Raw genomic sequence first — 17110 nt, 5'->3', positions numbered from 1 at the left:
TCAAGATAATGTTTATTTTGCCCATCAAAATATCCCCTAGTAGAGGGTCTGGCATTAAGGAGGGACCAATAATTATTTCTCAAGTGAATCAATGATTAAACAGCAGGGGTGGGTGGGCACAGATGATGATGAGGATGGTGGTGAAGATTTTATTAGCAAAGATTCATTGAATGTTTATTGTGTGCCATGCAACATGCTCAACACTTGTATGAATCGTCTCATTTAATTCACTAACATTTAAGATAACTTCAATTGTCCTCTATCCAGCTTTTTTTCTTTAGCTTTTTGTCACTTCCTGATATTATATATTTATTTAGTATCCTAGCTCCCCACTAATGTAAACTTCACAAGGTCAGAAATTTAGTCTTACCCACTTCTGTGTCCATAGAACCTAGTTCAGTGCCTGGTACATAGTAAGTGTCCAGTAAGTGTTTGTGGAATGACTGAATGATCACAACAAATGTATGAGGTAAGTGTAGTTATTATTCCCACCTCATTTAAAAAAAGCTTTTTATGTTTATTCATTTTTGAGAGACAGAGCGCAAGCAGGGAAGGGACAGAGAGTAGGGGAGACACAGAATCCAAAGCAGGCTCCAGGCTCTGAACTGCCAGCACAGAGCCCGACGTGGGGCTTGAACCCACAAACCATGAGATCACGACCTGACCTGAAGTCAGACGCCCAACCAGTTGAGCTACCCAGGCACCCTGATCCCACCTCATTTTAAACAAGGGGAAACAGAGGCTTGCAGAAATTAAGTGCCTCTCCCAGATAAAGGCCACACAGCCAAGCCATGAACCTGAGCCCTCTGACTGCAGAGACCCTAAGTTTAACTGTGAGGCTCTCCGGGTTTGGGTTCCCCTCAAAACAGACCCTGCGACCAGGATTCAAGCCTCGGTAGTTTATGTGGGAGGTGATTCCAGGAAGGGACAGTAGGGGAGATGGAAGCAAAGCGGAGAAGGGAAGGGAAGGAGGCCAACAATTGTGCATCATCAAACAGCTTACCACTGTGCCAACTGGAGCTGATTTGCACTGGGTCATCTGGGAGCGGGTATAGACCGGCAGGCTCAGCCTCATCCTCCCTGAGTGGTGAGGCGTCTGGAGGGCTCCCCCACCAACTCCCACCAGTCACTCGTTGAGGGCTGCTCACAGTGGGTATTAGAGTCCAGCAGACCTGGCTTGCCCCACATGTGGGCTGAAGCTCCCCAAGTCAGACAGAAGTTCTCAGGCAAAGAGTCGCACATGGCTGACAAGAGAACAAACACAGTGGGACATTACCAGCACCTTTCCTGGGCGCCATTTAGAGTCTCACCATCAAAAGGTTGCTGTATTTTCTCCAAAGATGACATTTAAAGACCACATATTTCGGGAGAAAAGCCTTTCCTCCTCCCTCCCCCAGGCTCAGCAGCTCTCCTCCCCCACGCCCTCTTCTTCTCACTTCTTATGGGCCTAACAGCCTTTGGGGTCTAGTTTAGATCCCATCCCTCATCCGGACTGGAGGAGGCCGAGAATGCCTCCTTGGTGCACCTTCCCACCCAGCAGAGGGGCTCAGCATGGCTCTATGGGGAAGGTTGTCCATATGAGGACTGCAGGCTGATCTTCAGGGTGACCCTCTTCTACCCTCCCGACTCCCATAGAACTCTGACTGCTTTATCATTGTCCACACCCATGCCTGAAAACTCTCCTCCTCCCTCCCAGTGTGGTCTGCCTTCTGGACGAGACAGGGCTTCCTGCCTCCGATGGCATTAGCTTTTCCAGCAGCCTCTTCTGGCATATATTAAACCCATACTCACTTTCAATATCCAGGGGTCCCCTTCAAATCCATGACTTACAAGTCAGACAGAGATTCCCCTATCTGTACGGGAGGGGGTCACCTCTTCGGATCCCCAATGTCAGACAAGGCTCTTGGTCTGTGTTCAACTTCATCTTGATAAACACAGTCCTGCAGAGGATCAGTCTTGTCCCTTGTGGCCAGGCTGGTCTCATGTCGAGCCCAAGGGTCATTTGCTTTCATGGAGAAGTGGAGTTGAACATATTCCCTTATTTCTGTCTCTCCTCCCTCCATCTCAAAGAGGGACTCTGTGCCTACCTTCTCTTACTACAGAATTCAGCCAAAATCTTCCAGTTTTACTTTCCTGAGCATTTGGGTTCAGTGCAAACCTGAGCTTGTGTGGGCCTGTCCCTTTACCTGATCCCCTTCCCATCCCACCAGCCCCTCTTGACGAAAAGGATTTGTACACATTCATCTTTGAATCCTGCACACTGTGCAAGGGCCTGGCTCATGTAGGTACACACATGACAAATAAATGAAAGGATGACTCCTGGGGCACCTGGGTGGCTCAGTCAGGCATCTGACTCTTGGTTTCAGCTCAGGCCATGATCTCACGGTTTCATGAGTTGTAGCCCCATGTAGAGCTCTGCACTGGCAGCACAGAGCCTGCTTGGAACTCTCTCTGTCTCCCCCTCTCTCTGCCCCTCCCAAACTCGTGCTGTCTCTGTCTCTTTCAAATAATAAATAAATAAACTTAAAAAAATCTTCATTAAAAAAAATGATGACTCCTCACCAGGGGACCCAAGACCTTCTAGGGCTGTGTGGTCATGTTCCTTTCTGGCTCTGTTGTCTCTTTCTCACACTCCTTTGCTCCTGCTCCCTCATCGTCTTAGAGAAATCCTTCTGGGCACGGAGAAGGGTCTGACTGCCTGACTGTTCCTCTCTCTAGGTCAGTGTCTTGTCTGATCTGTGCCTTCCCTCCCTCCACTACAAAATGGGGATAAGAGAATGAGCTGGGGTCTGCTTCCCCAGAAACAGAGTCTGAGATGGGCATTCTTGTGCATGGAATATATTAAGGGAGTAGTCTCAAGAGAAACCTGTAGGGGAAGTGGGGAGGCAGGACTCCAGAGAAGTCTACCCTCAGCCTGATCCCAGGGGGACCCCTGGAGGGTGAATTGCACCCTACAGGTTGTTGCCACCTAGTGATTCCTATCAGGCAAGGATGACGTCCTCCACAGACGGGTGTAGGCGCGCAGAGCCAACACCCACAGAGCTAGGCACTGGGTGCACCTGCCAGGTAGAGGTCAGGGTGGAGTTTTAATACCATCTGCTAACAAACACCTGTCTTATACAACTGTTGGGAGTATGAAATCAGTGTACCCGAAATGCTAAGAATAGTAACCGATACTTAATAGAGTTTGGCTACTCTTTCTGCCATTTTTATTCCTGCTTCAGCCCTCAGCTCAAGTCCCACTTTGCTTCCTGGAGGATTCATTGTCCGTCCCCCAGGCTGCCTTGGCACTTGGTGGTTTTTCCTTCTTATTTAAGTTTTAAAACAGCACAAGCAAAACGATGGGATCTTTGTTTCCGTAAAAGATTCTAACAGAGCCTGAAATATATAGGGTAGAATGTTCTCCTCTATGCCCCACGTCTCCCAGAGGGAATCCCTGTTAAATCTTCACTGGTAGCACTTTGTGCCTCAAGTGTGCCGCCCTGCCTTGTATTTGAGGGGTTGGGTTTTCGTGGCTGCATTTAGAGCCCTTTAACAGAAGGGAGCTGCTGTGATATCTCCCTGCCCCCCCTCCTTGGGGGCATTCTGACTCTGGAGACTTGAGTCAGCCCCAGGAATCTCTTTACAGATTCTGGTAACAAGTTCTCCAGGTACGTGAGGTCAAAATCTAGCTCCGAGGTTGTTTCAAAGGTGGTTTCCATCTGAGGACCATCTCCCTCGTTGGTTTATTTAGATGTCTCCTTTTTGCTTAGTAGGATTATCGTATGCATTTAATAACTTTGGGACTAAAATAGTACCATGTGGTCACTGTGCGGAATTGGACAATGGAGTCACCTTTAATCCCATCCCACCAAAGCCCCTTTGAGGGATTTTCACGGGGCCCTGGGATCCCACAGTCATTCCCAGTTCTGCTCTCGGCCGTTTTTGGCCTCTGCCTCCCTAACAGGCCAACCAGGACTCGTGCTTCTTTCTGGTCTTGTTAGGAATTCAGAGATGACACACGCTCACTGCCTTGCCAAGTGCCAGTCACCTCATCTGTTCTTACTTGTCCGGCAGAGGGAAGCAGCCATTTCTCTCGTTATTTGCTGCCAGTTCCGTCTCTTGAGAAGTCTTCAAGTTTTCAGTCTGTCAGAGCCCTATTTTTAGTGGAGTGGGACTTCTCCCGGGTGTCCAGATTGCTGAAACTCTCTCACAAGCAGATGCTCCTCTGCGTTGTCGTTGGAACCTCCCGTGTCCTCACTTCTCACGTGCTCATCACCTCACACAAGCTCTACCACATCTGAGTAATTCCCCACCCTCTCCTGGCCCAAGGAGACTGAGGCTCAGCGAGGACAGATGGTGGGTCTGAGTTCCCATGTGCCGTAGGGGCAGACCAGGCCCTCCCCAATGGTTCCAATCCTAGTGACTCACTTGACCCCTCCCATCATGCCCACTGCAGTGAGGTGCTCCTTCCACTCCATTCCTAATGACCCTTTGTACCCTCTGAGGTGGACATGACCACATTCTGCCAGAGAGAGGAGAGGGGGGAGTGTATGTCTGTGTGTAAATAACATTGATCTACTTCCTGCTAACCCAGAGGTCATAAACTGCCAGCTTTGCGGCCAGAAACCTACCACAACTATATTGTGTTCAGTCCTCCCAAAGTTTTCAATTTTTTAAAAATTAGTTGATGATATTTAAAGATCAAGTGTGTCCACATAAAAATCCAGATGTCCAGCTTCTCTTGAAAACAAAAACAAAAACAAAAACAAAAACAAAAACAGAAAACTGGCAGTCTGGGCTTATATCCCTGCTTGGCCACAGTCAGATGGAGTGGGGTAGTGGCTATGCCCAGGTAAATAGGTAGGTGCCACAGTCCCCACCACTCCTTATTGCATCCCCAAACGGCCATTGTTAGCTATTTGCCACTTCACATACATTGTTGCTGTTTCTTATTGGTAAATTCCAGGAGACAGAGCCACAAGACAGAACCAGCCCACCTCAATCAGTATTGCCTGGTCCTTAGAGGCATTTGAGTTTACAATCTTTGTTGTCCCTCCAATCCCTACCAAATCACCCTTGTAAATCCCAGAGCCTTAGCACACAATAGGTCTCAAGAGTAACTATAGCTACCATTTGTTGAGTGTTTATACTGGAGTAGGCTGTGGAATTCGTCACCCTTTTAGCAGATATACCAACAGGCTCAGAGAGGTTGAGGGCCTGCCCAAGGTCACACAACTGGTGAGTTTTGTCACTAGGAATTTTGTGATGTCACTCACTTTTGCAGAGTTGCCTCATGTTTTGTGGCTTTTCACACCCTTTCCTTTTGACTTTTCAACTTGCCTCCTGGTTTCTGAACGTTTCACACAAGAGATCTTGACTAATGCTAAGCTTTGACACCATGACTGGGCAGAAACTGACTGAGAGAAGCAAAAGGTATTTTCATGGAAGGAACTGAAGAGAGACATAGATGTGATATAGTGCTAAGCATGTACCAAGGATGGACACTATGAACTAAGGTGGCAAAGGTTTAGAAGGGCACTTGGGAGCTATGGAAGGTTTTAGAGCAGGAGCAGACATGACGCATGTCTGGTTCCATGAAGGCTAGTGCAGCAGCAGGATGGAGGTAGAGAGGATGCCAGCTGTGAGAATCCAGAAGAGAGGTGCTGGGAGTCCTTCAACAGAGACCAGAGAGCAGATTCCAGGGAGACTGCAGAGGCCCCATGAGTGAAGATTTGATGATGGGGACATATGGAGCTAGCCATCTGGAGGTGTGGCAGTGTCACTCACTGGGATGGGGAAGGTGGGAGGAGATATGGCTTCGGGGGGGCATCCATGGGGAGATGCCCTCTGGGCAACCTAGAGACTGGACAGGGCTGTAGCAGGAGATACAGACGCTGCCTGCCAAGCCAAGTGAGAGCCGTGAGAATGGAGTGCTCTGAGCCAAGAGCCTGGAGATACCTCCTCTCACACCTGTCAGATTTCCTTCTGGTCACTGGCCTCCAAGACCCCCTCTCTTCTATCTCTGCCTAAGCCCCCAAGACTAAATATCCTTTGCCCCATCCTAGGGTTGCAGAGCACAGACCATGGTAAATTCTGGCTCTGTGAGTGGTGGCAACATCCCAGCCATTCCCTGAAAGCAGGTGCTGCAGACATCCAGAGCCCAGGGTCTCCCCAGCCCTGCCTCCACATTCACCAAGCAGAGGCCTGGGGAAGGGGGGGGGGAGTGTCACCGTGGTCAGGCCGTCCCTGCCTCCCACCCCCATGGGAGCCCATCTTCTCTCTTCCTGTGAGCAGTGCATTTGGCTTTTTATAAAGCCAATAAATAAATAAGCAAGCGGGCATGATTAATTGATGGCATGGAGGAGACCAAGGCGCTGGAGTCAGGTGGCCAAGCTTCCTGGTGGAGCTAGGCTTTTCAGCGACCTGGGGCCCGAGCCAAGGAGGGGAAGCCTGCTTTGAGGAGGTGCTTTCTGTGTGTGCCTGGGGTTTTCGCCTTTCTCCTCAGGCAGGGCCTCTTTCTGCTCTCCTCCAGGCCCTAGGCCTGACAGGCTGGAGGCTAGGGCCCAACAGGTGCCCCTGCCCTACCCCAGTCCTTTCTCGAGGTCTGAATATCCTCCAGCTAAACTCCCTAGGATTGGTCCAGCCAGCCCCCTCCCCCTAAGCTAGGTCTCCCCACACGCCCACACCATATCTCAATTCACCCCAAACTGTATGACCCCAACCACAGGGGAGGTCTGGGACATCCCGACCACGGGGGCTGGGGAGGGGGAGGGTAGGAGGGGGTCCCTCCCAGGGCCAAGTTAACGGCAGGGATGGGGGTGGAGTAAGGGGCTGGTGGTGACAGAGGTACCTGTAGACCGCACCAGGGGAGACGCTGCAGACCCCCTCCCTCCCCCGGCCGACCGGCGTGTGCGCGTGCTGGAGGGCGCGGGCGGGACGGCGCGCTCCGGGTCCCGCGGGGCGCTTTCCGTGCGGAGTTTGGGGAGGGCCGAGGGGGAGCGCGCGGGGGAGGAGGGAGCGGGGAGGGGAGGGAGGAAGGGAGGGAGGCGGGCAGAGCGCAGTGCAGCGGTGGCAGAGGCGGCGGCGGAGGGAGGGAGGCAGGCGGGCGGCGGCGGCGGGGCCGCGGGGCGAGGCAAGCGCGGGGCAGCCGCGGCGGAGGAGCCGCAGCCGCAGCGGGGCCGGGCCGGGCCGGGCGCGCACCAGTGGCGGCGGCAGCGGCAGCGGCAGCGGCAGCAGCAGCATCTCGCTCGCGGAGCCGGCGCAGGTGAGGCAGGGGCGGCCGGGCCCGGGGCTCTGGGCCTCCTCCCCTCTCCTTCGGTCTGTGTCTCCCTCCCAGCCGGCTTTCTTTCCATACGTGCTTGGCCCCGGGAACCCCCGGCGGGCCAGAGTCCGAGCTGAAACCGAGCGCGTCCAGGGTCCCCTCGCTTCGCGGAGGCAGGCGCCTTGTCAGCAGTGACCTTGAGCGGGCACCGAGCGGCGGGCGGGGCGGGCCGGGGTGGGCGCCTGCGGACCCGGCGCCTGCGGGCGCTGGGAGGGGGCGCACCTTGCGCCTGCCGCGCGCAAACTTTACGGGCTCGGAACAGCCCCGGAGCTGGGGGAGTCCAGAGCGCTAGAACCTCCCCCCCCCCCACCTCGTTCCTCCTACTCGGCTGGCTCTGACTTCTCCGCCTGGCTTTCCCCCAGTATTGGGGGCCCCCTTTCTCCAGGCCCCATTTCCTTCAGGCTGGGGAAATGACCAGAGCTATGGACGTTGACCCTGGGCTGGGGGCTACTACCCTTCCCAAAGGCGGTTTCTATCCGAGCTTCTGAGAGCAGAAGTGCAAAAGGACCCTCCACCAGGCGCTCTCTGCAGCTCTCTCCTCGCATTTTTCTGGCATCCCTCACCCTTCCCACAGCTCTTCTCCAAGCAGACGCGCGGCTGGTACCCCACCTGGTGACACGAGAGCTCCGAAGCCCCACACTCAGTTGGGCTCTCGGATCCGCCGCTTGATTTTTCAGCCCAGCTGCAAGGGCTCCTTCAGGAAATGGGTGGAGAAGGTATCCCCCAGCCAGGCTCCCATGGTGAATCAATATGTTCTTGGACACCTGGACTCAGCCAGGCTCCCTGGTCACCCCGAAACCCTGTGGTTTCAGAGGAGGAGATGTCCTGGAAATCGAGTATATCCTAGCCTCCTAGAACGTTAGCCTTGGAAAAAGGAAGTGAGGCTCAGAGAGGGTGAGCTGGGCCCAAGGTCACACAGCCCGACTAGGGGGAACAGGAACTGGGCTTTCTTATATTGGATTGAGGAGGGATGGAGAGGACTCCTTTCTGGTTTCTACCCTCACCTGCCAAGGGATCTGAGCTCTGGGACACTGTCTTACTAGCTGTGTGACCTCTGGCAAGTCATTTCCCCACTCTGACTCACTTCCATGTGTAAAATGGGAGTAGCTTCTTCATAGGGCTGTTCTCATGGCTGAGTTAATGCTCTTGAAGTTCTTATCATGTCTAGTGCGTAGTCTGTATCCAAATGTTTTTGGCTGCCAACATGTGAAATTTCCTTTCTGAGCCTAGAAGGGCAGAAAGCATTCCCATTCTCTTCCTTCTGCTCCTCGCACCTGGAGTTACTGGAGTTACGTGTCTTCTCCCCTGTGGCTAGGTCAGCAGCTGGTAGGCAGCACCTGCTGGAAGCTTGAGCACCTGTACTTTATATACAGTGTTTGATGGAGGCAAGGGTCTCAGCACCCTCAAGAGCCCACTGGACTTACTGGTCAGGCTAACCTAGGTTGTGGTCTCCTGCTGGTACATGGGGGAAACCAATCCCCAGTTTCTAGCTGGAAAATGAAAACAGGGCCCTGCTGCAGCCCCAGCAAGAGATACCCCCTCTCCGAAGTGTGATGGGAAGGCGTCATATCCACCTCGTCCTCCATCTGACCCAGTCTTCGCCCCTACCCCTGTGAGATGTCGTTTGTTTCCCCAGGATGTGCGATTGGCAACAGATTGGAGGGAGTGCGTTCGTTTGTTCATTCATTCATTCACTCACTCACTCACTCACTCACCAAGCCTTGATTCATGCCTTCTCTGGGTCAGGAGGTGCTTGGAAATGCAGAGAAATCAGCCATATTAGCTCTTATGAACCTCCTGCCAGGTGCCAGGCACTTGCTAGGCATGGGAGACACATTCATTCATTTGATAAATTTGTATTAAGTACTTAATATGTGCTAAGCACTGTTCATGTGGCAGGGACACACTGGTAAATAAAATAGACCTGGTCCTAACTGTCATAGGTGGCCATGTGATTTGTCACCCAAACGGAAACACTTTTGAAAAGGGGAGAGGGCATTAATAATAATAGCTCCAGGACCACAGGCAGAAACCAGGACTGACCAGCCGCATGGCCATTCTGTGACCCCATGTTTATACACTAGTGTTCAGAGAAAACGGTTAATATTCTTTGAGCTTGCTTTTTGCCAGTCTCCGTGCTAAGCACTTTCAGGTTATCATCTGATTTAATCCTCACAGTGCTGTGAGGCTGGTGTTACTGTGTGCATGCAGCTGGTTAGCATTGGAGCTGGGACCTCTTCTGCTACTAAACTGCTGGACTACACCACCTCCTCGGAGGTGGGCGAGCCCCAGGGCATGCTTTCCCCCTCTGAAAGAAGTGAACAGACAACTGTTAGGCAGGAGCACAAATGCTGGAATAGATGTGCCGTGGGGGCAGACGGAGGCCGAGATTCTGCCTGGAAATGTCAGAGGCAGCTTCCCAGAGGAGAGGACCTTTGAGCTGGACCTTGAAACATGAGTGAGGATTTTGACAGACTGTGCAAGTTGGGGGGGAGGGCAGTCCAAGCCCAGGTCGCTCAGGCTCGGAGGTGTGGGGTGTGTGCACCGTTTGAGGCTACCACCCCAAAATAGGTCTGGATCCAACTGTGGCACGACACTGAGTTAGGTCTGAAATGTGGCAGCCAGCGAAGATGAAGTCCAGGAGTGTCGTGCTGTGGCACACGATGAGCTCTGCATTTTAGATGGTTGCTCTGAAGATGTGACTCTTCTGGAGGTGGGGAGCAGAGAGAATTTGCCATACTGGATTTCCCTTTGACAAGAAATTCCCTTAACCCGATCTATACTGTAGATTGCCTGCAAGGTCAGGAAACTCGTTTTGTTACATAGAATCACTGCAGAAGAAATTTACCAGCTTCTGTCGCATTAAAAAGTTCTCAGTGAGCAAAGTGATCGTGGACAAGAGAAATATTAACCTACTTAAGGAGGCGGTTTTTAGTCGCATCGTTTGCCAAAAAAGGAATATGCTTATTACAAGCTATAAGTTCAATCTTTTCTATTTGTTTAATCAAATCCAAAAAGCTTCAACTTCCTCCACTCTCCCTCGTTCTCCATGTCATTTCTGTCACCATATAAATCGGAGGGTAATAAAACACGATTTCTTTAGTAATGTCTTATTTCTTAGACTTTTCATTAATTCATACTGGCCTCCTTTCCTCCCTTCACAATGAAGCAGAATTATTAAAGCTTTATGGTTTCTAAAAATTTGAATCCATTAGTGGAGTACAAAAAAGAGGGGGGCTCAGTATTGAGGCTTTGAAATTGGAAAATCAGGCTAGAGAGATTTGAGAAGCAGAAGGGAACCGGATGCCAGGTTGGGAAGGAGGAAAGAACAGGGCCAGCTCCATGGGCACATGACTTATGCTGTCACGCAGGGTCCTATGTTGAGAAGGGCCCTGCACTTGATTTAATGCTTTGGGGTCACCATATTGCAATTCTTAATAATTTTTGAACAGGGGCCCCACATTTAAAAACATTTTTTAGGTTTATTTATTTATTTGGGGGGGGGGGGCAGAGAGAGAGGAAGCAGAATCTGAAGCAGGTTCCAGGCTTCATGCTGTCAGCACAGAGGCCAACATGGAGCCCAAACCGCAAAATCATGACCCAAGCCGAAGTCAGATGCTCAACCGACTGAGCCACCCAGGCACCCCTGTCCTTGTTTTTAAATACAGGTTTTATTATAGTTCAGGTATGTTGAGGCCAATAGATCAGAAGACAACTGCCATTGAAAAACAGCTCATCCCAGCTCCCAAGAGGAGGGACCACACCATGCCACAGGGGAAACACCAGGTTCGGTCAGCAGGCAGAGGGGGTCGGGAGGAAGACAGGAGACTTCATTGTGGTTTCCCTGGGAGGGAATAGGCCAGGCAGGATAAACAGGTTTAGGCTTGGCTCTGGGGCATGGGGGCTGTCCCTAGTTGTCTAGTACATGGCCCTGGGATGATGAGGGCAGAGGGACAGTGCCCTAGAGTGCCAGGGCTCCACACAAGGGATGTTGAGGAGAATGGGAGGCTGCACATGCTTTCCCTACCCCTTTCTGCCTGTCCTCATCCCAGCATGTCATAGAACTTTAAAGCCAGGATACCCCTTGAGGGTTTTCTGGGCCAACTCCTTGATTTTACAGAAAAAGTGAAAAAATAGGCCCAGAGAGGGAAAGTGACTTCTTCAAGGTCACACAGCATATTAAAGGGGCTGAACTAGACCTAGAATTCATGTCTCCTGCTACTTAAACCACTACTTGGGGTGTGTGTGTGTGTGTGTGTGTGTGTGTGTGTGTGTGTGTGTTCTTTTCTAGAGCAGAGTTATGTATAAGGCAGATGCACCAGACTATGAATACTTTAAGGTCTGAGTTCCTGTCTCATTTAATGTCATATCCCCAGTGTGTCTAGAACATAGTAGGTGCTCAATACATGATTATTATATCTGTTTCCTAGGATTGCCCTGACAAATTACCACAAATTGGGATGCTTAAAACCAACAGACATTTAGTCTCTCTCAGGTCTGGAGCCTAGTAGTCCAAAATGAAGGCATTGGCAGGGCCGCACTCCATCTGAAACCTGTAGGGAAGAATCCCTCCTCACCTCTTCCTAGCTTCTGATGGTCACCAGCCATCTTTGCTGTTCCTTAGCTTGTAGCTACATCACTCCAATTTCTGCTTCTGTCTTTACATGGCTGTCTTCCCTCTGTCTATGTCTCTATTTCCAAATCTTTCCGTCCTTATAGGGACAGTGGTTGTGTTGCAATAGGGCCCACCGTCATCAAGTATGACCTCATCTAAAGTTGATTACATCTGCAAAGACCCTATTTCTAAATAAGGTCACATTCACAGGTACCAGGGGTCAGGACCCCAACATGTCTCTTGGGAGGACACAATTCTATGCACAACAGCAATGAACCAAGGAGGGAATGAATGGTTATGATTTCCAGTAAGAATGAGCTCCCCTTTCCCCCAAAGTTAACACGGGTACTGAGGAATCAAAAAGAGAAAACAACAGCAGCTGTTCAGTCCACATTTAGAGAGAAAACGATCCAAGTGCACACAAGAGCAGCTACTATTTGAGCCAGCCTGCTGAGCTTACACTCCTGGCTCCATCACTTTCTGATCGCATCTATGTGATCTTGGGTGAGTGCCTTCAGCAACCTCTATTTCCTCATATGCAAAGTAGAATACTAAGAGCACCCACCTGATGGGTACTTCTGTGAAGAATGACAAGAATTAAGACAAGTAAAGTTCTTGCAACAGCGCCTGGCACACAGTAGGCACTTTTCCTGATGGCTGGCGGTGATCGCGACCATCATCGTCATCTTGTAATGTACAGAGCACTTTTCACAGATCTGTGTATCTTTCCATCTTCATAGCAAACCTATAATAAGGCTCGATAAATATCAGCTTCCTTTCGCCATGAGGTAGTTACTCATTGATGAAGCCACCTCTCAAACCCAGCCCCCGTGTTTCTAGTTCAAGCTGGCCTCACCACGTGGCGCCTGCTGGTGTGGAGATGTTTCTAACAGAACCTTCCTGGTGTCATGGGGCCAGGATGTCAGAGAGCAGTGATGTGTTAGGCCCTGGTGAGGGGGGAGGTGAGGGACAGGGGCAGTACCCAGAGGCCTCTATCCCAGTGTCTGTCGCCCAACTGTGACTACACTTTCCAGAAGGTGGGGCTAACTGGGTCTTTTTTATTTTTTACTTTGCATCCTCAGGCCCTGGCACATAGTAGATGGTTAATAAATGTGTGTTGGATGAATGGCTTTGTTATATAACACAGATAGTCACTGCTCCCCCACACCCAGCCGACAACAACGACAAAGTCCTGGGATGAAGGCATCTTGCCCAAGCAGTGACTCCTGTCCACCAAAACTCACAGGTGGGCCATCAGTGTGTGAGCAACTTGCAAAATATGCTTCTGATGCTGTGCGAAGAAACGACCTGTTGAGGTGAACATCCAGGGGTCATAACATAGCCCTGGGTGCATCAGGGGAGGGGGTGTAAAGAGGGTCCAACATGTACGCGGGATATAAGAGGCACGGTGTGTAATAAACTGGCATTGGGCAGAGATGCCACCTCGAATGGACTCTCCCAAACATTGTCATCAAGAGTCGATAAGAACATGAAGCCAGGAGAGTGCTCTCTCAGCAAATCCGTGCAAAGGGCAACTGGCTGAATTCTGAAATAACTGAATGTTTGTATTGGCACTGATTCACAGTTGACTGTTCAGTAGTGTAACGATGGTTAAGAGTGCCCAGGAACAAATTCTGGACAGACCTCTTACTAGCTGTGTGACGTTTGGGCAAGTGGCTTAACTTCTCTGTGCCTTAGTTCCCCCAGCCGGAGAAGAAGGAAAAGAAAAGTAGTGCATAGGATTGTTTTAAGAATTAAGATTTATACGGGTGCCTGGGTGACTCAGTCGGTTAAGTGTCTGACTCTTGATCTCGGCTCAGGTCGCGATCTCACCGGTTCGTGAGTCAGAGCCCTGCACTGGGCTGCGCATGCTGGGTGCAGAGCAGGCTGGGGATTCTCTCTACCCCCCTCTTTCTCTGTCCTTCTCCGACTGGTGTGCTCTCTCTCTCTCTCAGAATAAATAAACTTAAAAAAATTTTTCAAAAGAATTAAGATTTTTAGAGTGTTTAGCAAAGAGCCTAGATCATAAATATCTCCCTCCCTTGCCCTCTTCATTTTCCCCCTCTTTTTCTGCTCCCTCTTCTTTTTCATAATTTGGCTAGTTAACAGTGAAAAAGAAATATTTCCATGTCTTTACTCTCTAGGCACATAATAAATTAAACTTCCTTGCCTGTTTTGATATTAGTTATAATTGTGTGTCTTGCTTTGGCCAATGAATTTTGGGAAGTGATGTGTGTCATTTCTGGATGGAAGCTTTACTAAGCAGCACACTGTTGGCCACTTTCCCTTTTCATCCCTTGGCAATTGAGGCAGCATGGAGATGTAGCCTCCTTAGTCTGATTCGTGAGTGAGAATGCTGCAGAGCAGAGTGCCAAGCCAACCCATAACAGGCACGTGGCATCAGTGAGATTTGCATTTAGCCCTGGCACTTTGGGCTTATTTGTTACTGCAGCATAACCTGGCCCATCCTGACTGCTACAGGTAGGGAATGAGTTGAAATAATCACTATTTGTTTAGAGATATTTTTGAGTCTTTTAATCCCTTCAAGTGTGATGCTAAATTTTTAGGGTTTGGAGGTGTTGTGGGTGAGAACTGTGCCTTATGAGGTGACCACCAGTCTCCTTCACATGGCATATGTGGGCCTCTCCGATTTCACCCTGGCCTTATCTGTCTCCACGTGTGCTCTATGCTCTTCCTGACAAGTTCCCAGGATCCTTGCAATGGGCTGTGTGCTTGTACATCTCCAGGTCCTTGCTCATGCTCTGCCTAAAACGGGGCATCCCCCAGAACATCATGTCACTCGATAAGTGGCCGGGTGGAGTGTGACAAGTGCATGGGAGGAGAGGGAGACATCGGGCTTGTTCTGCAAGGCATAGAAGGCAGCATTAGGACTAAGAGGGAGCTTCTTGTTCAGCGTGAGAGAACTCTCGAGCCACTTGAGCTCGGCCTGGAATAATAGTGAGCTCACCGCAGTAGAAGATGTCCAAGCAGGGGTGCCATGGAGAAGGTTCCAGGTTAGCAGAAAACTCTAATCCTGTCACACATGACTTTAGGGGAGATTGCCCAAAGAAGGTGGATCTTAGCTTCAGTTCTGTCTGTTTTTTCCCCTTTCAAAATAAAAATAGCTCTGACCCCTGGATTGTAGACATGTTACATAATGATTATAGAAAATGCAAATGATACTGAAAAGCATAAAGAAGAAAGTAAAACATAAATAAAATTCCATTAAAAAGAGCTAGCCTCCATTTTGTCAAATGTCTTCCCAGACATTTCTCTATGAGTGATGAGTAAATAGATAGTGGGGTTTTTTTTGGGTACCTATCTCTCAGTCAATAATAGAATAGGGGCATCTTTTATAAGTGGCTCTGTCATCATTTATTTAATGGATCCCTTCCTGATGGGCACTCAGGCTGTGTCCAGAATTTTGCTATTATAGGGAGCACCGTGATGAACATTCTGGTGGGTGGACCCCTGGGCATACGTCCGGGCATCTCCTGAGGATGAATTCCTGAATGGAGTCACTGATTTAGGCAAAACTGTTTGGAATGAAACAAGAGAAGAGGACTGTGGTGTGGTCAGAGAAATCCTTGCTAGCTTAAGGGCAGCCGGCAAGGGGCTAAAGAAGAGATGAAAGGGAGATTGTAGCGGGGCCCGAAATGTGGAGGGAATGGGCAGGTTTACAGGAGCCATTCCCTAGGCAAAGACCAAACACAGATGGCAGCTGTGATTTATGTAGGGCCGGACAATTACAAGCACTTTCACGCGCACAGTCCCATTCGAGCCTCACCACCACTTTTCGAGGAACGTCTCTGTCCCCATTTTACAGAGGAGCAAAGTGAGGCCCTCAGAGGCTGTAGCAAAGGAGGTGTTGTCCTTTTATAGTGCGTGGGCCCCTTCACAGCTCCAGATCTTTCCTTTGCACACTTCCTGGGCTAGCTCATGCCTCCAGACTTTGCAGATGCCAACTCGTCTGACTGGCCAACTCTTTCTCACCCTTGAAAAGGAAGACTGGTCAAATGTGACTTCTTTGTGAAACTTTTCCTGAGGGCGCCCCACCCACCCCACCCCAGAGCATTAACTATTGTGTATTAACTGTTGAACCAGGGAGTCAGCTTTTGGTTTCAGTGATTTGGGTTCCCTGACTCAACTGACAAACAGTAAGACCCTTTCTTATCTCACATAATCAAAAGCTGTGCAGCTGGGTGATTCGTGGGCTCATCCATGCCAAACAAGCCTATTGTCTGACTTTCTCCTCTGCCATCATCCAACCAGGATGCTTGTCTGAAGCATCCCCTGCAAATGTCACAGTGCCTGGGAGACCAAAGACAGGGGCATCTCTGTGATTCTTTTATCAGGTAGGAATTCTTTCTCAGAAGCCCCCAGCTGACCTCTCGTGTGTCTCATTGGCTGGAATTTGGTCACATGACCATGCCTAAGCCAAGGGAATGGGACCAAAAGCTTAAAAGGGCTAGGACTCAGCTCTGAGTCAGCTGGGGGCACAGTCAGGGCTCCGCCAGCCAGGGAGGAGGAGGGAATAGCCACTGGGGAGGCGGTCCCCAGAGTCTGCCCAACGGTGTGCTCACTCTCCAGACTCCCCTGCTAGGCTAGGAGCTGTGACAGGACAGGGGATTGGGGTTTATTCCTTCCTGTGTCCTAATGAATGAATGACAGGAATCGGTAGATGTTTCTGGAGACTCCATCAAACCGTGAGGTTTTAGGATTGTCTGTGCACCAACAGTGCCAACGCTTGGTCGACTCGGGGCATGGGTTCGGTATTTCGAAAAGTATAGGAATAGCTTTGCCCTCCAAGATACTGTGGAGTGGTTGTGGAGAAGACACTAGAACCTAAAACAGATGTGGACTTAGGGCCTGTACTCTGACATGGACTGGACATGCCGTGGGAGGAAAATGCTTTCATAGGTGCCCTGAGAAATAGGATGAGGCCCATTAGGGACCAGATACCATGAAGGGCAGAGGTGGGTAGTGGAGAAAAACACCTGTGGACCCAGAGAGTGGATGTGAGTGTGATGGATGTAAGGCAGTGAAGGCACCAAGTAGGCCTTAAGGGAACTCATTCTTGAAGACCTACTATGTGTGGGACATTGTACTGGACTTATTTTGCCTTATCTTTCCTGTGCCTCTATGAAGTGGCTCAGTCTCACCCCATCTTGTAGCTGGGGAAGCTAAGGCTC

General features: G+C 50.3%; 1 protein-coding gene across 13 annotated transcripts in view; it reads left to right on the top strand.

Moving 5' to 3' along the window:
• Positions 1-7138: 7138 nt before the first annotated feature.
• The window catches only part of ATP2B2 (ATPase plasma membrane Ca2+ transporting 2), a 388293-nt gene continuing 378321 nt past the window's right edge, over positions 7139-17110 (top strand). For 12 of the 13 annotated variants that reach the window (XM_043588121.1, XM_043588117.1, XM_043588115.1 and 9 more), the window contains exon 1: positions 7139-7246. The gene's annotated coding sequence lies outside the window, so the exon portion shown is untranslated. The remainder of the gene's footprint in view (positions 7247-17110) is intronic. The other variant, XM_043588114.1, reaches the window with a different exon arrangement.

This window comes from Prionailurus bengalensis, chromosome A2 (genome assembly GCF_016509475.1).
Source record: "Prionailurus bengalensis isolate Pbe53 chromosome A2, Fcat_Pben_1.1_paternal_pri, whole genome shotgun sequence".
Classification (NCBI taxonomy): Eukaryota; Metazoa; Chordata; class Mammalia; order Carnivora; family Felidae; genus Prionailurus; species Prionailurus bengalensis.
The sequence above is the reverse complement of the archived record's forward strand: the minus strand, read 5'-3'. Positions and strand labels throughout refer to the sequence as shown.